We start from the raw sequence: 22,368 nt of genomic DNA, 5'->3' as shown, positions 1-22,368 counted from the left end.
AAGTCGAGCTGGTACACTTGCAGAATGAGGTGGGTCGGAGCTTGAATTACGAGAACCATCTGAAGGAGCAGGTAATTTTCTATCCTTTGTGAGCGTGCACCCCACCTTCTAGTTCCCGAGGCTAATGCTTAGTTTATTTCAGTTGCAGAAAAAGGCGGAGGACCTGGAGTGCCTTCAAGATAAAGTTGGCGGGGCCAGGCGTGAATATGATGAGCTGAGAGCTCGGGTGGAGGCTCAGGCTTTAAAGGGGAAGGATGCTCTGGCTAAAGTTCCTACTTTTCAAGCTCAACTTTGCTTAGCCCATGATAATGCTTCGGTTCAAACAGAAATGATTGCGAAGCTTTAGTCCGAGCTTTCGAAGGTCAGGGCTAAGATCGTTAATGCTCGGCAGAAGCTGCGATGAGCCGGACTAAGGCTGACCGGGAGACGACGATCTATTCAAAGGATGTTGCCGATGCTCAAGCTGAGATGAGAAGGATCCTTGACCATGAAGGGAGGGTTGAAGAATATGCTCACTGCAAGTCTCGAAGAAAGACCCTCGAAGAGATCTATGCTAGGGGCTTCGCACTCTCGGAGGAATTGGAGCTAGCAAGGGTGGACGAGCGTGATGCTCAGTTGCTTTTGCCCGATGCCGAACAAAGCGAAGACGAGGCCGACAGGACGTATCCCCCCTGGGGGCATAAATTTTGCCATATGTATGTAGCACTTTTAAAGCATGTTTGTAGACGGAGATTGCGCTTTTTCACAAATGTGTATGAAAGAAAACCTTGCAGCTTTATCTCTTTTATATCTCTTACTGTCTTGAGTTTGGCCATGTGGACTGGTCTTCGAGTTGGTAGGAATCCTTAGAGCCATGATATGGCCCTAGGGCTCATTGGACTGGCCCATAGGTTCTTACGCACTTTCGCTCGTAGGCATATTTAGGCCATCTACTTTGGGCGCAGTCCTTGAGTCGGGCATCGACTCGAGCTTATTTGGCCTTCGGATGGCCGAAATTTAGGCTGGTGCTAGTGGCTCTTACGCTTTTAGTCGATTCGAACTTCTACTATATATGGGCTGGCGACAATGGCTCTTATGTCGTGGGCCGATGCGGCCTTTTAGTGAGGGTTGGCGACAATGGCTCTTATGACGTGGGTCAATGCGACCTTCTAGTATGGGCTGGCAATAATGGCTCTTATGCTTTGCTCTTAGGCATATTTAGATAACTGTTTTGGGTTTGGTCTCTGAATCAGGTTACGACTCGATCTTATTTTGACCCTCAAGTTTTCAAATTTCAAGCTGGCGATAGTGGCCCTTACGCTTTTGGTCGATGCGACCTTCTATGTGTGTGGCCCCGAGGCTCATTAGGTTGGCGATAATGGCTCTTATGTGCTTGGTCGATGCGACCATTTATGTAGGCTTTATTTTTCCTCTCGTTAAGGGCTTTGGAAGTAATTTTTGCCTGACTCGTCGTCAGTTCGAGAAAAACCTCAATTTCGGGTAACTTGCGGCAATGTTCGAGCACCTCGATAGGTTTGGCTCGGAGGCTGAATAGCTCGAAGCCTATGATTAGGAGCCGACATGGTCGAGTTCATTTTCCTATACCGAGGGTAGACTGTTTAATTGGTTCTTTCTAAAATAGATTCAGTGTAATTGAAGACCTCTGTAGGCTGGCGACAATGGCTCTTACGCCTTGTAGCGACGGTCAGGCATCCCCGAGTAACATTAGTTTGGCTGGTACAGCCGTATGACCGTAGTCATTTGTGTTTGGACGGAGCCTTTAACTCCCGAGTGAAATAGTTTCGGCATCTATATCGAGGGTATGACTTTTCTAGGGGTCTTACAAGTTTGATATATAGCCAAAACTTTGGGATTGGGTCTATGCCTTTAGTAAGGTCTTACAAAATTTTCATTTTGTTGAGGTCTTACATGTTTTTCATGCCATTGAGGTCTTACAGGTTTTTCATGCCTTTGAGGTCTTACAGGTTGTTGCTGCCTTGTGTAGATCTTACGAGACCGAGTCTGCCCGCTCGGGGTCTTACGACCTCGGGTTTTGATAAGTCAATGGAGATGGCGCTTGACAGCAGTCCCCGAGTCATCGTGGATTTCTTGACTTGGGAGCCATTATTTGCATACTTTGCATCGCCTCGTTGAGGGCTTACAATTTTGGAGATACCGACCCTAAGGTCGTGCATTTTTTGAGATTTTGATGCCAGTCCCCGAGTATTCGGGGTACTTTCGACATTGGAGATGTTTTGCAATTTTCATATTGCCTCATCTGAGGGCTTATAATTTTGGAGTCCCGACCCGAAGGTCATTCAGGCGTTGAATTGTTAACGTCAGTCCCCGAGTCTTCGGGACGTTTCTGGCGGGGAAGTCATTTTTGCGGAGGTGCCGAGCCTCTTTTGTAGTGCGAGATGCTTTGCCAAAAGATATTCTTAAATTATTCGGTACAAGTGTGCATGCTTTTGCCGTCAGGGGTCCAGCTATACGGACACGGTTCGTTCGACCGTTTGGTCCGGTATATTGTTTTCCTACTAGGACCCTATTTGGCGTTTCTTAGATTTTCCGAGTGTATGACCCTCCGGGGGAATGCCCTCTAGTGTTCGGGGTGGATGGCAAAAGAAGCCTTGAACACTTGTTGGATTTTCATAAGGTAGAATATAGATGTTGCCTCGTTAAAAACCTTGCTGGTGAAACCCTTTTCGGGATAAAAACTTGGTCGAAGGAAAAGAGGGCAACGAATGCTTTAAAATCTTAAGGTCTTCAAGCTGGGTTAGCGTTTTGACTGCTCCGGTCTAGCACCTGTATAAGGATTAGTACGAAATATGAAATGAAAAAGGAGATGGTTATACCTTGGTGTAGATGTGCCGGCGATGTTTCGAGGACCGCTACGTCCTAGTTACTTGAGACGAAGACGCGGTATGGTCACTTACTTTATGTAATCGGGCTTAATCAATGGTGTGGCTCGACTACCCTTCAGCTCCTTTGCAGATGGAGATATTGGTGCCGGTACCATGTCGTGCACCGCAAACATTTCCCTTGCCGCATACTGTTCCCTGTAGACGGTTTTAATTTCATCCTTTGTTGTGAATTTCATCATTTGGTAGATAGTGGATGGTACTGCTCTCATGTAGTGTATCTACGGTCATCCGAACAAGGTGTTACACCTCATGTCCCCTTCAATGACATAGAATTTAGCATTTTGGGTTGTGCCGGCCACGGTGACTGGGAGGGTGATTTCTCTTTTCGTTGTCTTATTTGCCATGTTGAATCCATTGAGGACTCGAGTGGCAGGCACGATTTGGTCAAGCAGTCCGAGCTGCTCTACCACCCTTGACCTGATGATATTGGCCGAGCTACCTGGATCTACGAGTACACATTTTATTTGAAAAGAATTTACAAGGAAAGAGATTACCAGTGTGTCATTGTGAGGTTGAGAAAAGGTCTCAATGTCCTCTTCGCTGAAAGTGAGGGCATCCTGAGGTATGTACCCCCGGGTTCACTTTTCTCTGGTGATGGATATTTTTGTCTTCCTCATTACGGGTTCCTACGGGTCATCAACGCCTCCCAAGATCAAGTGGATGACATGTTGTGGCTCATTTGTTTCGTTCTTCTTGGCCGCCTCTCTTTCTTGGAACTAATTTTTGGCTCGGTCACTGAGAAATTCCCGGAGGTGACCTTTGTTAAGCAGTCGAGCTACCTCCTCTCAAAGTTGGTGGCAATCCTCGATCCTGTGGTCGTCCGTGTTGTGAAACTTGCACACTAGGTTATGGTTCCTTTGTGAAGGGTCCGATTGTACAGGCCTGGGCCACCTGGCGTCTGATTTTACTGATGGCGAACACGATGTCTGCTACATCGATGTTGAAGTTGTACTCTGATAAGTGAGGTGCCCTCATTGGCTCCGCATTCCTATTGAATTTGGCTCTATTGATGGGTCCCCAAGGATCCTGTCCTCGGTCTATCCTTCGATCATTGTGAGGTGGATTGCGCCTCGGGGCGTTCCTCCTATTTTCGGTGTATGGATGGTACCTTTCTTTGTTCATCTTTGGTTTCTTTGTTGAAAACCTGCTTGGATATACTGAGCCCGAGAGGGCTCCCAGCTGGTCATCTTCGGCCCTGATCTTTGACTGGTATCGGTTGTGGACGTCCGACCAGGTCATAGCGGGATATTCGATCAAATTTTGTTTCAACTGTTTTGATGTCACTGAGCTTCATTCGTTCAAACCTTGAGTGAAATCCTGTACTGCCCAATCATCGAAGACTGGCGGTAGCTCCATATGTTCCATTTGGAAGTGAAATACGAACTCTCGCAGCATTTCGTTCTCTCTCTGCTTGATTTTGAACATGTCGGATTTCCTCGTTGCTACTTTGATAGCACCGGCATGTGCTTTTATGAAGGAGTCTGCTAGCATGGCAAATGAATGTATGGAGTTAGGAGATAGGTTGTCATACCACATCATATACCGCATCATGGGACCCTTAGAGAGTGTTTCCCAAAACTTCTTTAACAAGACGGACTCGATTTCGTTGTCCTTTATGTCGTTGCCTTTTACCGCACAGGTGTAGACAGTAACGTGTTCGTTGGGGTCTGAGGTCCCGTTGTACTTTGGGAGCTATGGCATTCTGAACTTTTTTGGGATAGGTTTCGGGGCCGCTTCTTCGGGGAACATCTTTGTATGAACTTCTTCGAATCCACACCTTTCAGGACCGGGGGTGTGCCCGGAATTTGGTCGACCTTGGAGTTGTAGGTTTCGACCTTTTTGTCATTGGCTTCTATTATCTTCTCGCCTGACTCAATCCTCCTGGTGAGGTATCGAGCATTTTTACGATGGCAGGATCGGTCAGAGACCCGTTATTTGTTGATCTCTCCGGTACCTGTTCAGCTGGGGGAGCTTTCCCCGGTGCTACCGTGCTGGGAGTTTTCTGGTGACTTTGCAGCTGAGCAATAGCTAGTTGTTTTGCCTGCAACATTTCAAAAATAACGTGAAGGCTGACCTCACGTTCTTGCCTGGTCGGGGTTTTCTAAGCTTCTTGTGGATCTCCCTGACGCACGCTCCTGTCAGTATGCGAGCTTATATCAATGTGTTGGGCGTCGTGCGAGATCGCGTCCACGGGGATTGGTTCAGGAACATTCCTAGGGTTTTGTGGTAGCACACAAACACATGGAACATCCACACCATTCTCCCCGTGGTCCTCAAGATTGTTGTTTTCACCTCCGTTTACCGAGTTAGACATCTCGACCTGAAATCGAAAATCTTGGACAAGAAAAAGCGTGAAAGATAACTTGCGTTATAGGACGAAAGAAGCAAAAAAATAATCACTATTATTTTTAGCCCCACAGTGGGCGCCAAACTGTTTACTGTGAAAATGGTAATAACAATTAAATTTGTTGATGGGACTCTAAAAATACATGATCTATTTTTATGCTAGTTTGTTAAGCAGTTGACGCTAAGTATTTGTGATTTATAGACGAAATAAAGTTAAGGAGAGAGCTATAATCAAACTGATAGGCTAGTTACTCGGGCTTGTCAATTCTGGGCCCCGAGGTCGATCCCGAAGTTCGGCTACGAGCTGTTGAGGGTAATCGGGGGAGGGGCTAACAGTTATGAAATAATCAACAAAGGCTCTTTATGGCCAATGATAAGCAATGAATGATGAACAAATATGAAGATAATAAATGAAAGCGATAATATCAAGAGAATATGTTAGAGAGTGAAATAGAGAGTTCTTGTATATTTTTGTGTGAAGCAACTGAAGTGACCAACCCTTACAAAGTGATAGGGATCCCCTTTATATAAGAGGGAAATCCCATCATAGTACAACAAGCATTAATTACAAAGATACGGAGATGTGACAACTAGATGACACCCTGACTCTGGTCTTAGAGTAGCTCTCTAGGCTCTGTCAGTCCTAGCCACGTGCCTTGGGAAATACCCGTTTCTACCGTGACCATGGTCAACATTATCCTAAGACCGAGTGTCGACGAGCCTCGAGGGAGGAGACTCAATCATAACCTTATAGCCTCAAGACTTCGAGATGGTCTTCCGAGGTGCTTTGATAATAAGAAATTGGACCCTCCGATTTCATCTCAAAAAGACCGATATACCTAGGGCTCAACTTTACCTTCTTTCCGAACCTCATCATACCCTTCATGGGTGAAATCCAGAGCAACAAAAACTCTCCAACCATAAATAATACATCATGAACCTTCCGATACGCATAACTCCTATGTCTAGACTAGGTTGTACGAAATCGATCTTGAATCAGCTTGACTTTCTCCAAGGAATCTTTAACCAAATCTGGGGCCAACAACCTAGCCTTTCCCGGCTCAAACCAACCAACTAGAAAATGACACTGTCTTCTATATAGGGCCTAATAAGGACCCATCTGAATACTTGATTGGCAACTATTATTGAAGGCAAACTCCGTAAGTTGTAAGTGTTTATCCCAAGAACCCTCGAAATCTATAACACAAGTGCGAAACATTTCCTTTAATATCTGATTAGTGCGCTCGGACTGCCCATCAGTCCGGGGGTAAATTGATGTACTCAACTCAACTTGTGTGCCTAACTCACGTTGCACAGCTCTCCAAAAGTGTGATGTAAACTGTGTGCCCAGGTTAGAGATAATGGATACCGGCACGCCATGAAGTCAGACAATCTCATGGATATAAATCTAAGCCAGCTGCTCTAAAAAATAGGTGGTCATTACCGGAATGAAATGAACCGACTTGGTCAACATGTCCACATTCACCCATACCGCATCAAATTTCTTCTGAGTCTGTGGGAGCCCAACTACAAAGTCCATTATAACCTTCTCTCATTTCCACTCGAGAATCGCAAGTCTCTGAAGCAAACCGCCAACCTCTAATGCTCATACTTCACCTGCTGATAACTTAGGCATCGAGCCACATACTCCATTATATCTTTCTTCATTCTCCTCCACCAATAGTGTTGCCTCAAATCCTGATACATCTTAACGGCACCCGGATGAATGGAGTACCACGACATGTGGGCCTCCTCAAGGATCATCTCATGTAACCTATCTACATTGGGCACACATAACCGTCCTTGCATCCACAACACATCGTCATCTCAAATAGAAACCTCTTTGGCATCGGTGTGCTGAACCATGCCTTAAGAACAAGCAGATGGCGGTCGTCATACTGACGCTCTTTGATGTAATCATATAAAGAAGGCCGAGAAACCATGCAAGGAAGAACCCGACTGGGCTCCGAAGAATCCAATTTAACAAAATGATTGGCCAAGGCCTAAACATATAGGGCTAGTGGCCTCTCTACTGCCAGTAGATATTCTAAACTACCCAAGGTCTCCGTCTTTTGACTCAAAGTATCGACAACCACATTGGCCTTCACGGGATGATATAGAATGGATATATCATAGTCTTTAAGGAACTCTAACCTTCTCTGCTGCCGCAAGTTAAGATGTTTCTATTTGAATAGATGACGTAGACTCAGGTGGTCAGTGTAGACCTCACAAGGGAAATCGTACAGATAATGTCTCCAAATTTTCAATGCATGAACAGTAGCCGCTAACTCCAAGTCGTGGACCAGATAATTCTTCTCGTCAACCTTCAGCTGTCGAGATGCATAGGCAATCAACCTACCATCTTGCATCAACACCACGCCAAGCCCAACATGTGACATATAACAATATACAATGTAAGACCCCGAACTCGTAGGCAACACCAACACTGGAGATGTAGTCAAAGCAGCATTCAGCTTTTGAAAGCTCACCTCACACTCCTCAGGCCATATGAAATGAGTCCCTTTCTTGGTCAATCTGGTGATAGGTGCATCAATGGATGAGAACCCCTCTATGAAACGACAATATTATTCGGCCAAACAAAGGAAACTCTGAATCTTAGTAGCTGAAGACAGTCTGGGCCAACTCTTAACTTCTTCAATCTTCTTCGGATCTACTTTGATCCCTTCAATCGATACCACATGACCCAAAAATACCACCAAATTAAGTCAGAATTCACACTTTGAGAATTTTGCATACAATTTCTTCTCTCTCAAGGTATAGAGTACGGTCCTCAAATGTTGTTCATGATCTTCCCGACTACAGGAGTACACCAAGATGTCATCAATAAAAAAAATGATGAATGAATCAAGATATGGCTGGGATACACTATTTATCTGGTGGATAAATGTTGCAAGGGCGTTGGTCAGCCCAAATGACATCACAAGGAACTCGTAGTCAACATACCGAGTCCTAAAGGCAGTCTTCGGAATATCCAAATCCTGAATCTTTAACTGGTTATACCCTGACCCTAAATCAATCTTCGAGAACACTCTAGCACCCTGAAGCTGGTCAAATAAGTCATCAATGCACGGAAATGGGTACTTGTTCATCACTGTAACCTTGTTCAACTACTGATAATCAATATACATGCGCATAGAACCATCCTTCTTCTTCACAAACAAAATTGGAGCACCCCAAGGCAACATGTAAGGCCCCGTGAAAATTCACCTTGAACCCGAGGTTTTGTGATGCCGAGGTAAGATAATGTGTTTGAGGATTGTAGAAATTCTTCGAGGTTGCTCAGAGCATTGAGGAGTTGAAGGAAAAAGTTTACAAAACATGGCAGTTTTGCAGTCCATTATGCGACTGCAAAACTAGTTTGCAGGCCATAGATCGGCCGTGGAATGAAGCAAAAAGATTTGCTAATTTTGAGGACTATTATGCGGACCATTATGCAACCGCAGAACCATTTTGCGGGCCGCAGATCCCATCACAGAACTAGCATGAGAAATTTCAGAAGGAGGTTTTGCGGTCCATTATGCGACCACAGAATTGGTCTGTGAACCGCAGACATGTCGCAGAGTAAAGCAAAAATGCCAAGTTCTGGAGGGCCATTATGCGATCAATTTTGCGGACCACAGAAGTGTTATGCGGTCGCATATGAGACCGTAGATCTGCATCGGGGCTCTCTTTTTTCCAATTTTATGACCTGACCCCCATTTCCTTTATCTAGCCTGAAGGTTCATTTTTGGGGGATTACCTGACATTTTAGAGAGATGAGAGATATATTCTAGAGAGAGGAAAGGGAGGGCTAAGAATTTCACTACTCTACTTTGATCAAACCTTGGAATTTCATCAAAAGGAACTTGCTAGGGCTTTAATCTTGTTGAACAATATTGTTGAACAATACACCATCGCGGGGAATTTGTTGAACAATCTTGGGTGGTTTTGTTGTTGAATTAGTTGAGGGAAATGTCAGGTCATAGTTGTAACACCGCTTGCCATGAGAATTCCTCTAATCATGCTTGTAATTCTCTCCTCTTCTATATATTGGCATTATTAGGAGTGTTGGGATATTATTGTTGCACTATCAAAAGATCTTTCGAGGTATGAAGGATAAACTCTTTTTCTGGTATTGGAATTCATGTATTCTTACAGAACCCCATCATGTGAAGTTCGAACTTGGAACACTATTGGTGTGGGATATTCAAACTAGTAAAATTGACTCTCGATTGGCATAACGTGCTAGAACCCTCATGTGTTAATGATTCTCTATTTTTTGAGATAATTATGTTATACCCCTTTCGGGAAGAAAACCTTGTATGAAATCAATGTGATCAAACACTTATTTCTCATATGATAAAACCTTATGAATTTACACTTGCTAAGGCTAGAGGGACCAAACGGTTGATTGGAAGAGAACTTTTTTGTACAAATTATTATCATTTTGGGAATCCGAAGTGTGGCACTGTGAATACACCTCCACCCGCATATATTGTGGTGAGGCAGCGGGCCGCTTTGTGTAGAGTTGTGGTATTGTAATTAAACCTTCACCCACATACATTGGGGTGAGGCATATTAGCTAGAGTTGTGGTACTGTGATTACACCTCCATCCGCACACATTAGGGTGAGGCGGGGGAGCCGCTTTGTGTAGAGTTTATGGTATTGTGATTGCACCTTCACCTACATACATTGGGCTAAGGCAGCAGGGCCGCTTTGTGTAGAGGTAATTACAGAGGATCCTAGACTTGAAATTTATAAATGTTATTGGCAGTTCTTAATAAATCTACTTTGGCTTAAACGACTATCTAAGCCCTTTTGTTGTTACCTTGATTCATCATATTCATGTTGTATTTCCAAGTCCTCAAATAGGTGTTTTGATTTTTATACTAGTAATATTTCACATGTACTAACATCCCTTTTGTCAAGGGCTCTGCATCTTTAATGGATGTAGGTGGTTCCATAGTGGGAGTCATCAAAGAGTGATAGCAGTACACTCTCTTCCCAGTTGACTTGGTGAGCCCTACTTCATTTCAGTGTCGCACATCTTTTGTACCGTGTGTATTATGTTTTGAGGTACAACCAGAGCCTTGTTGTCAGCAATATCATTATACTCTTTTTTAACTATTAGAGGCTCCTTAGACATAGTGTGGCTTGTGTACTGGTGTTGGGAAAGTCAAGCTAGTAATGTTGTATGTGTATCACATGTTCCACTTCAACTATGAAAGTGTATGTATTTTGAGATTATAAAATAAAGTATCTAATGGTAATGGGATTAGTGTAGTTCATGAATCATCTTGGTGTTAATAAGTGAGATTGATCGTCTCTTTATTTATAAGTGTGCGCGGCGAAATCAAGAGGACTTGATTTCTTGCTATCAAGTCATTTCTCAAGAACGTTTCGAGACCCCGAGGATGGGAAGCCACGACCGAGTTCCCGACCTTGGGGCTCGTCGAGTCCTGACTTAGAGAAGACGGAGGTCGAAGCCAGGACAGAGGGGAAAGCTCTCAAGGCACACGACTAAGTCTGACAGGGCCTGCCTATCCGGAGCCTATGCTGAGGCGTCGCGTCAAGCCATCCCATCTCCATACTTTGTAATTAATGCCCACGTACTTGTAGCTGAGTTCCCCTCCTATATAAAGGGGACTCACACTATCTTGTATGGGACTGATGTCACTCCATTTCTCCACAAGCGCAATAATATATCTCTCTCTCTCTCTCTTTTCTTTCTAACTTGGTCATTCTTACTGGCCCGAGGTCACCTTAATATCCATCACTCTCTTACTTGTTCTTCATGATATCGCTTAGTATTGGCCGTAAAGAGCCTTGTTTAATTATATCCTCCAGTGTTATCCCATTCTCGACTATCCCCGATAGCTCGAGCTCGACCCTGACGTCGACCCCAAGGTCCTCAATCGAATGGACTTATATCCGGGTAGCAAGCCCCTAGGTTCGATTACTATCTTGTTTTAGCTTGCATTTTATAATTAAACTTCACATTCGTAGCATCAACTGCTCTAACAACTAGCTCGAGAATAGATCACGTATTTTTAGAATCCCATTTACAAATTTAATTGTTGTTACCATTTTCACGGTAAACAGTTTGGCGCCCACCATGGGGCTAAAAATAATAGTGATTATTTACTTGTTGGTTCTATTGCACAAAAGCACGTTATCTTTCACATTTTTTCTTGTCCAAAGATCTCCTGGTTTCCGGTCAAAATGTCTGGCTCGGTAAATAGAGTCGAGAATGACTACTCCAAAAATCATGGCGGAAATGGTGTGGCTGTTCCAGTGGTTGGCACGATGCTGTAGAACCCCGATAATGCATCTGGGCTGATTCCAGCGGACGCGGGTTCGCGAGGCGCACAGTAGGTCGACGAAGCCTCCAACACCGATGGGAGCATTCAACATATCGACCAAAAGGAAGCCCAACAAACCTCGGCTCGGGAAACACAGGAAGTTTGTCTTCATGATATTTTTGAAATCTTGCAGCCACAACAGTTGGCTATCGCTCAGTTGCAGAGCCATCCCAAGACTCGTAGCACAGTAGCATTAGAAACAGCTTCCCGTACCGAACGAGTACTCGAAAGATCAAGCAACAACGGATCGATAACATACCCCGCCATAGAGAAGATGCTTGGGGATCTCCCCAAGAGGATCGAGTCAGGTTCGTGGAGGTTCATGCAATAATTGTCCCCTGAGGAAGCTATCCCGGAACCCATTTCACGGAAATTCGAAACACCGGAACTGCCTAGGTGCGACAGGACCTCGGATCCTGACGAGCGTACCACCGCTTACACGTGCGTAGAAAAAGGTGGCAAACTTCAAGATGATGAGTCTGAGCCCGTCTCGTTGAAAAAAGTTCGGGGAAACACTCTCAAAAGAAACCATGATGTGCAGCCGCAGCCTAGCGCCTGATCTCACAAACTCGCTTACCATACTAGCAGATTCCTCCAAAGAAGCACACACCGATGCCATCGAAGTAGTAACGGGAGAGCCCGACACATCTGAGGCCGAACAAAGAAATAATGAAACACCACAGGAAGTCACGCCTCATTCCCTGATAGAACAAATAAAATCGCCCCCAATTTCAGACGACTGGGCAACACAGGCCTTCTCTCTAAGCTTAAACGAACCATGCCCCACGACTCTAGGACATTTCAAATGAAGCATGATTAGATACCCAACCGAGATCTGGTCTGATGCCCATACCCAGCACCATCCATGAATCAGGGCCATGGACGACCATCCGGAAACCTCCACGGGCTCGGAGTACCCAAGCAGCCTCCCGTCAAAGAGATTAATGCCAAATAGGTGGAGGTACAACCCGTGTGCTACGAATAGGAGGAACGCCACAAGATGCAACCTACCTCGCAACAATCGAGAAACAGCTCAAGGGCAACCTCCTCGAGGAATCTTCGGTAGAACCAGATTCGACGAGGCACGGCTGGAAGGGGGTACCCCGCCCAACAGAATATTATTTCAGCATTTCTATACCAAACATCGTGATCAACATAAGCGAAACCATGGATGCTAAACGACTTACACCTATTCATCTAAGTCCCCTTCAAAAGAACCACGACCCAGCGCGGGAATCGCAGAGCGCGCGCGGCCACGGGGTCAAAAATGGCCATCAGCTCAGGAGAATAACGGTCGTGCTACTCAATAAAAATTGCCACCGAGTAATGCCAAGTGATCATGCCCGGATCCAGACCCAAGTAAGGAAGGCAACCAGGAAGAACGAAGCAAACAAGCCGCAGAATATTACCACGACAGTGGAGGAGCGGAGACACCCTCCGAGGACTCACAGAATGGAAAGTACAAATGTTCGTCGCCAGGGAAGAATGGGTCCAGGGATATATTCCAGAGGACACCCTTCCATCCAGAGAAAAGGACACCGACACTTTGCCTCAGCCTCACATTGACACATTGGTAACCTTTTCCCTCATTTGATCTATTCCAAATAAAACATGTGTTCATGAATATAGGTGGTTCAATCGAGCATACCGGCGATGTCGGACCAAGGTCAATGGGGGTGATTCGGACTAATGAACCAAATCACTCCCGCACCCCGAATCTTTGACGAATTCCAACGACGATCACCACAACAAGCAGGAAGACCATTTTTTCGATACAACCCGTCTAAAGCTCGAGTTGGGATGTCGGGCCCTGTACCATTAAAGAAGGTTCAAGGTGCAGACGTCTTATTAAAATGGCCACGAGCATGCCGCCACGAGATAGCGTCAGCCCCATTTCGCCAAAAGAATGAAATCCCACGCAAAGGGCGGAATCCAAAAAAAAGAGTCGACAGGGAGCAATACACGACGAGGGGAAATTCCCCACCATATGGCACATCGCCAGCATCAATGCCTCCACCCTCGGAAGGATCAAAGGGTAAACCAATCACATTTTCGGCCAAGTCTGATTAAACACAACAGTGGGATGCATTAGGGTACACCTCGGAAGGGCAGGAACCGTACCAAATCTCGAAACGTCGCCTACACATCCCCCGGTAAGGAAGAACTGCTTCACTGCTTTGTTATTTTTTCACTAAACTGTATGCATACAACGGGCCGGGGCATTCAAAAATTTTAAATCTGCCCAAAAATCCCAAGGCCTTAGTAGGGCCCGCCACACTCTCTTCCCTCGATCGGATTTCCGCCCCGAAGAGGGTCCCACTAGCAAGATTATTAGCGGAACAATATACCCCTAGAGGAGGATCCGACAAGATCACAGGCTTTCTCCTGCGGTCAAATGATGAGTGATGATTTTCTTTTTAAGTGCACCATCCCCTCAGAAGGACTTGGAAACGTCAGACTAAGCTTCAATAATGAATTATGTACCAGATCGAATGGTTCGAAGAGCTGCACCCGCGCTGGCCGAGCTCACGACATATGTGTGTTTATGCCAAGCAATAATAGGATATCTTTTCGGCATCTTATTCTCCAAACAAGGAAATAGCAACGTACTCTTGATAGGAACCTCTCCACCAAATGTGTCCCGAGATACTCGGAGACTTAGCATCAACAATTTGGCACCCGCACGACCCCAGGGTCAAAACTCCATGCTCATAAAGCCCCTGCAAGGCAACCCCAAGATCATGAAAAGTGGCCTTCAAGCTTAAAAAAACTCGATGACTCGAAGACTGTCACTAATCGCCAATGCACTGGGAAACCTAAAACTGTAAGACCCCTAGCGGGCAGACTCGGTGTAACCAGATCTATTCTATAAAGCAACATAAACTGTAAGACCTCAATAGGAATGACAAAATGTAAGACCTCAACAGGCATGACAAACTGTAAGACCTCAGCATGCATGAAAATCCTGAAGTTTAGGCTATACGTCGCATTTGTAGGAATCCCGAAAGGGCATATCCTCGGTGTAGACGCCTAAACTATCACTCGAGATCAAAAATGGCTCTGCCAAACACATATGACTACGGTCAAAATAGCTGATACATCCAAAATAACACGACTCAGGGATGCCTGACCATCGCTAAACAAAATCGCAGGCCATTACTTCGAATATACTTCGGAAAGAACATGTTAAAACAGGCTTCCATCAACATGCAAAAGAATGGGCTTCGACCATGTCAGCTCCAAATTACAAGGCATTGATCTACTTGACCTACGAGGTAAAAAACTTTCCGAGGTGCTCAAACATCGCCGATAACGATTTGAAATCGAGGTTCTTCCAAAACCGATGATGGATCAGGCAAAATTATTCCAAAAGACCTTAACGAGCAGAAAATAAAGCCTACAAAAAGCCCACGGGCAAAATAGCATAATAGCCATTGTCGCCAGCCAAACGAGAATCCGGGCTGCATACTAAAAGGTCACTACGACCAAACAGCGTAAGAGCCATTGTCGCCAGCTTGAAAATTGACAACTTGAGGATTAAAATGAGCTCGAATCGTTACTCGATTCGGAGACCGGATCCAAAATATTTAACTATGAAAGCCTCCGGGCCACATATTAAAAGGTCTTAATTGCCAAAACAGCGTAAGAGGCACTATTGCTGGCCTGAAAATCGAAAGTACGTAAGGGTCAATTAAAGCTCGAGTCGCAACGCGACTCGTAGACTGGACCCGAAATAAGTAAACTGCATTACGCCCAAGGGAACAGTATAAATGCCACTATCGCCAGCTGAGTGAGCCACTGAGACACGCGCTTGTAAGGTCACTTCGACCCAAAACACAAAAGACCATCATCGAATGCCCATGCAAGCAGGAAAGAACTTAAGGGTCAATTAAAGCTCGAATCGCAACGCGACTCAGAGACTGGACCCGAAATAGTTGAAACAACAAATGCCCGAAGGCGAGAAATGAAGGCTATCATTGTCCGCCCATGCAGGCAGAAAAGAACTTAAGGGTCAGTTAAAGCCCGAATCGTAATATGACTTGGAGACTGGACGCAAAATAGCTGAAAAAACGAAATACCCAAGGGCGAGAAACGAGAACAATCATTGTCTGCCCGAACGGGCATAAAAGATTGAAGGTCGGGCAAGCTCATGTCAAGGCCTGACTCGGAGACTAAGCCCAAACAGCTGGGCGAAATGAGGAGGCCCCGACGCCTGCTCACTTCAAGGATCGTACTTAAAAGCCTTCAGGCTTGCCTAATCAGTTTCGGATCTACGAGGATCCCGCAAAACACCAAAACCAGCCCGCCTAGTCAAAAGTAGTACAGAAAGAGATGCTAAAGAAGTAAAGCTTCAAGTTCCTTCATATCTTACATATGCCAAAAAAGGCGCACTCTCCATCTATAAACAAGCTCTACAAGTATCAAATACAAAGCGGAAAAACAGCGAAATCTACACTCCGCACCAAAGAGCTACAGTTTACCAAATTCTCCCTCTGCGACATCAATGAGGAGTGACTGAGCGTCCTGCTCGTCCGCCCTTGCTCGAGCCAATTCCTTTGAGAGAACGAAGCCACTTGTACCGATCTCCTCAAGTACCTCTCTTCGGGATCTGCAACAGACATATTCATTGATCCTCTTCTCTCGATTGAGGGCTCGCTTTAGCTCGGCTTGGGTATCAGCAGTGTCCTTCATACGAATCACCATCTCCTGATCAGCCTTGGTTCGGCTTAGTGCCGCTTTAGCTCGGGCATCAATTATCTCAGCTATGATCTTCGAAAGATCGGATTCAATCTTCCCGATCATATCCGCTTTAACTTTGGCGTTGTCACGAGCCAAGCGAAGTTGGGCTTCAAAGGCAGGGACCTTGGCTGAGGCGCCTGTCTCCTCTAGAGCTCGAGCTTGCACTTGAGCCCTTAGCTCTCCACAAGCAGTCCTGACGCGGTCAATGTCACCTTTGAGGTACCCTAAGGCCTCTGTCTTTTTCTGCAGCTAATATAACAAAAAGGGGGTTAACCTTAAGGTCCAAAAGGAGCGAAGCACGTGCTACAAGAGGTTACATGCTCTGTGAAATAGCTCTCGTAATTCAAGCTCTGGTATGCCTCATATCACCAATGCAGCAACTCAGCCTCCTTCTCCTCGCTAAGGAGACTAAGGGACTCACCCTCGTCCAGGATTTTCCGAAGCCTGTCCCCGTGACGGAGCAGCTCAAACATAATCCTATCACAGGCCTGTACAAGGAAAACTCAATAAGGGAGGAGGGCGCAGAATACAGGAAAACTGCGCCTAAACTCACTGCGTAGTAAAGCCGACAAACTTCACTCCTGTTGATCCTGCCTCTTCTGCCCCAGGGGAACCAACCTCGGGCAAAGCATATTCACTCGGAGGAATAGCCACCCGCGAATTAAATACTTCGGGAATAGCAGGCTCGGATGATGCCCTCTCCTCGAAGACATGGGCCTGCTCAGCGCTGTTAAAAGCTCCATCACATTGTGGGTGCCAATATCGTTTATAGCCATTGTCCCTCGGCTTGGAGGCTGACGCCTCCTTCTTTCCTTCGGAAGAGCACTGCCTCATTCTGAAGAATCGCCCGATACCTACAGATGGCAAAGCCAGTACAAAAGAAAGGAGGGAAATGTTACCTCAAAATATGAAGGCCAAGGCAAAGGCAGCGTGCGCACATACCTTTGTATTTTGCTCCCCATTTGATACGGAATATAGTTCACCATCGACTTTCATCGCAGGTCGAATGGGTCACCAGCCTCTGGACCCAGCCGAGTAGGTCAAGAACTTCGCCCGGCATCCATGAAGTTGCTGCAAAAAGGGGAAAACACGATTACTCAACTAATTTTTGCTATAGGCAAAATCTGAAAAAGCACCAAACGCTCCGCTCACGTGCATAATTCCATCCTCGGGGAATGGCAAAAGTGCCAAGGGATAATGTCGGTCGTCTGGACCCGAATAAACAAGTTGGCCCACTCTCGATCCTTGTCTTCTTTGCCATCAACAACAAAGGGCGTGGACGAATGACACCTCAGGGTTAACAGGCCTTGGTGATGAAAAGGCCGGTATAGCCTGACGAGGTGGTTAAGCGTGAATTTGAGCCCAGCCTTCTTCGCAAAAAACCTCATCATTAGCACCACTCGTCAAAACGACGGATGTATCTGCGCCAAAGTAATCAGATACTTCAAGCTAATATCAAGCACAACCCTATCAAGGGGGGCCAAATGCAAAAGGATATAGGTATACGCTCAAAAATACATCAGTAGACTCCCTAATACTCTCATCCGGGGAAAGCACCTGCAGCGTTATCCCCTCGCTCCATCCATAATATCTCCTCACCATCTCCAGATGTTCCCGTCTTATCAAAGACACTGCCTTCAGAGCGAACTCCCGCGGTTCCTAAGAGCCGGGAGCAGCACTCCCTACTCCCTATCAGACCGGCCCCGAAGTAGTTGCCATGACAATGGTAAAACTAATAGATTAGAGCAAGGACATGCGCCAACGCCTTTTGCGCCTGAAGAAATGAAGAACCCTATACCAAAGCGGAAGGGCAACTATCTAAAATAGTGAGGTCTTGCGAAAAAGTCGAAGCCGCCACACATATATGCGAGAAGCAGCGACGACTCGCCTACCCGGAGTGAGCCTTGGGAAGCCAACTACCTCGATACAGATCGATGAGGTGATACCCAATCCTGGAAGCATCCTTCGATGAGAAGCCATGACTCAAGTAGTCGGCATTATTATCTCCAATTTTGAGGCAGCATCCTACCTCGAGGATCCCCTCCAAAAAGAAATCGAACTTCGGGAAGCTTTCAACTCCATCGCTCGACCCAAGGTAGTACCTGGTCTCATAGTTTCCTTTTCTAAAAAGAGGAATAAGCACGGGAAGCTTCGATCACGAAAGCTCAATGAAGGCCCGAGGCAGCGCCTAAGTATAGGCAACTCCTCAGCAGAAGTCTATCCCATACGTTTTAAAAAGCTATCTGCATCAAGATCAAAAGGGAACCCAGGTACCCAAAGCTGACCTTCATTCAGGATAACATTCTCGAAGGCCTCGAAACTCGGCGCATTATCTCCATGCAACTCGAAGGGCCCGACAGCCCGAGCCTATTAGATCAATTCAGGATTGGTCCGAGGTACTATGATGGGTTCGGAAGAGAGCCATGTCGATCAGCAGAGGATCGGAAAGAATGCTCACGCCTGTGTCAGATATCAACGATCAACAATAAAGGAAGAAATTCAAAAGGCCTTGAAGGGCACGAGAGCATACAAAAATAAGGCAAGGATCGAAAGCAGAAGTCAATGGAATATATTCATATTCATAAAAATCCATGTACAAACAGCCCTCGAGGGGTTATTGCATACAATTACAAAAGCCTACGGAGGACCTCTATGAATAAAGGAAGAAACAAAGGATGCACACGCGAAGTAAAATCCCAAAGATTGGTCCACCTTGGAAGGTCCGTAATAGGTGCCTCCGGATGCACATCCTCTGAAGTTTCATCCCAGCCTTCTCCACTGATATCCCCTAGGGATAAGGCAAGTGGCAGGGAGGGATGAAAAAATGCCATAGCTCTCCGAAGATCGAGGACCCTCGTTGGCCAAGAGAACCTCGGAGAGACAGCGGACTGAACAAGCCTCGGTCCCGCTCGCATGGCTACTTAGAATCCACTTCTTGGAACGTCTAGCCATGCAAGCCCCCAACTGGGGGAAGAGTACCACGTCGAGCCGGGGTATGAAGGTGAGCAGTGGTGTATAATCCGAGCCCCCTTTTGAGCAGCGGTATGTAATCCGAAGAGCTTTCTGCGAACAAGGAAAAATGTCCTTTGTATGTCATCATCTCGAGCCAACAGTAGCAACAACAACAAGCATAACAACGACCACAACAACAACAGGCCCACATGATTACGCTCGACAAAGGGAAGTCCCGACAAAGGGCCACAAGACGATCTAAGGGAGCTCCGCCAAACGGCCTTGAGGCCATTAGCCCCAAGCATGATGTCCATGGATAGAAGAAGATGATAAGAAGGAATAGGCAAGCAAGCCAATGAAGGCACTGGGATAGGAAAAATAGAACCAAAACACCCCCATTTATAGGGGGTTACGACACGATCGTCGAGGCTTTGGATGATTTACCGGCGGACGCAGTTAATGCATCCTTGAAAAACTAAATCGATGGCAGTACCTTTACCTTGGAGAGCGGGAATCAGGAGTGCATTGAATGAAGACGAAATTACACAAGCCTGTGGATGCCACATTTACCACAACCGGTATGATGTCGACGTAAGGAGCTCGAGGAGTCAAGTGTCAAAATCGTTTCCCAGAACGAAGACTATCTGTACGAAAAATCAGAGGACTTGATTTCTTGTTGTTAATTCATTTTGCAAGAACGCCTCGTGACCCCAAGGATGGGAAGCCACGACTGAGTTCCCGACCTCAGGGCTCGTCGAGGCCCGACTCAGAGAAGACGGAGATCAAAGCCAGGACAGAGGGGGAAGCTCCCAAGTCACACGGGTAAGTCTAATAGGGTCGGCCTATCCGGAGCCTAAGTTGAGGTGTCGCGTCAAGCCATCCCATCTCCATACTTTGTAATTAATGCCTCCGTACTTGTAGCAGAGTTCCCCTCCTCTATAAAGGGGACTCACACTACCTTGTAAGAGATTGATGTTGCTCCATTTCTCTACAAGCGCAATAATATCTCTCTCTCTCTTTTCTTTCTAACTTGCTCGTTCTCACTGGCCCGACGTCACCTTAATATCCATCGCTCTATTACTTATTCTTCATGATATTGCTTAGTATTGGCCGTAAAGAGCCTTGTTTAATTGTATCCTCCACTGTTATTCCATTCCCAACTATCCCCGATAGCTCGAGCTCGACCGTAATGTCGACCCCGAGGTCCCCCATCGAACGGACCTATATCTGGGCAGCAGACCCCTCGGTTCGATTACTATCTCGTTTTAGCTTGCATTTTATCATTAAACGACACATTCTTAGCATCAACTGCTCTAACAACTAGCTCGAGAATAGATTACGTATTTTTAGAATCCCATTTTCAAATTTAATTATTGTTACCATTTTCACGGTAAACAATAAGTAAGTTGGGTAAAAGGCAATCTAACAGACTTGCTCGGCCCGGTTATCTTGGTTAAGTGCCAATCACACTCCCCGAGGTCGGGGCATGACACAACACACTAGGCTGAATCAAGCCCTTATCAAAAAACTCTTGTAACTGCTCCTTTAACTCCTTCAACTCCGTTGGGGCCATACAAAAAGCGGCCCTGTCGTCTCACCACAATGTGTGTGGGTATATGTGTAATCACAATCTCACAATCTTTAGACAAAGCGGCCATGACGCCTCACCCTAATGTGTGCGAATGGAGGTGTATCACAATCACAATCTCTACACAAAGCGGCCCCTCCGCCTCACCCTAATGTGTGTGGGTGGAGGTGTATTCACAATCACAAACCCTAAACAAAGCGGCCCCGCCGCCTCACCCCAATGTGTGCGGGTGGAGGTGTATTCACAATCACAATCTCTACATAAATCGGCCCCGTCGTCTAACCCAATATGTGCGGGTTGTATTCACAATGCCACACTTCCGATTCCCAAAAAGATAATAGTTTGTACAAAAGATTTCTTTTTGAATCAGTCGTTTGGCACCTTTGGCCTTAAAAAGTATAAGTTCATGAGATTTCCTCATATGATAAATAAGAATTTGGTCATATTGATTTCGTACAAGGTTTTTTTTTTCAAAAGAGTTATAACATAATTAAGAAAAAATAGAAAATTATTAACACATGAGGGTTTAGACACGTTATGAAAATTAGAGAACAAATTCACTACCTTGAATATCTCACCTCAATAGTTGTTTCAAGTTCGAACTACACACGATAGAGTTTTGTAAGAATATGTGAGTTCTGATACTAGAAGGAGAGTTTAGCCTTCATACCTAAGATTGTTCCCTTAATGATACTAGAACGATCCACTACACTAAGAAACTTCAATCTACTGTATCAACATCCAATGGGATCATCATTAGTAATTAATTCAATAGTTTAGGCCATTTAGATACTTTATCAAACACCTAGTAGGCATAAATATCAACATCTCATAGCCATAGAATTAGTTCATCCAACTACCATCATTTACCAATAATTTATCCCACCATCATTCTTGAACATTTTATAACTTCCAACATCACATGCATGACCATCCATCCACACCCAACCAACAAAATTCCATTAAATAATCACATTTCAATCTCTACAATGGTTATGTATCTAAATTTGGAAATTATGGCTTCCAATCACCATCTCATGAGTCTCAATACTTAATTTATACTCATATTACCATAATAAATACATGCATGTAAGTATAAGGGTGTAGGATTAACTTTTGGAAGATATCTTGCAAAACCCTCCTTTTGAAGTCTTGAAGAAATTTCTTAAAAATCTAAGGATTTCATGCGTTGATTTCATCAATACTAGTGTATAGATGATGGAATTTAACACCAAGATAATGAGGATTTCTTACCTTAAAGAAGAGAGAAGTTGGTGGTGTTGAGAGAGTGGAGAAGAGCTCCAAAATCCATCCAAGTGAAGTGGGGGAAATGAACCCCAAAGTGAGTACTTAAAAGAAAAGCTTTAGGTGGGGGGGAGCGTGCCAGTGCCAGCACCAAATGCCTATACTTCACTAGTTTTCAAAGTTGCTGAGAGGGATGACGTGCCACAATATGCAAGTATCACTGACCCTAGC

The sequence above is a fragment of the Nicotiana tabacum genome, chromosome 20, assembly GCF_000715075.1.
Source record: "Nicotiana tabacum cultivar K326 chromosome 20, ASM71507v2, whole genome shotgun sequence".
Taxonomy (NCBI): Eukaryota; Viridiplantae; Streptophyta; class Magnoliopsida; order Solanales; family Solanaceae; genus Nicotiana; species Nicotiana tabacum.
The sequence above is the reverse complement of the archived record's forward strand: the minus strand, read 5'-3'. Positions refer to the sequence as shown.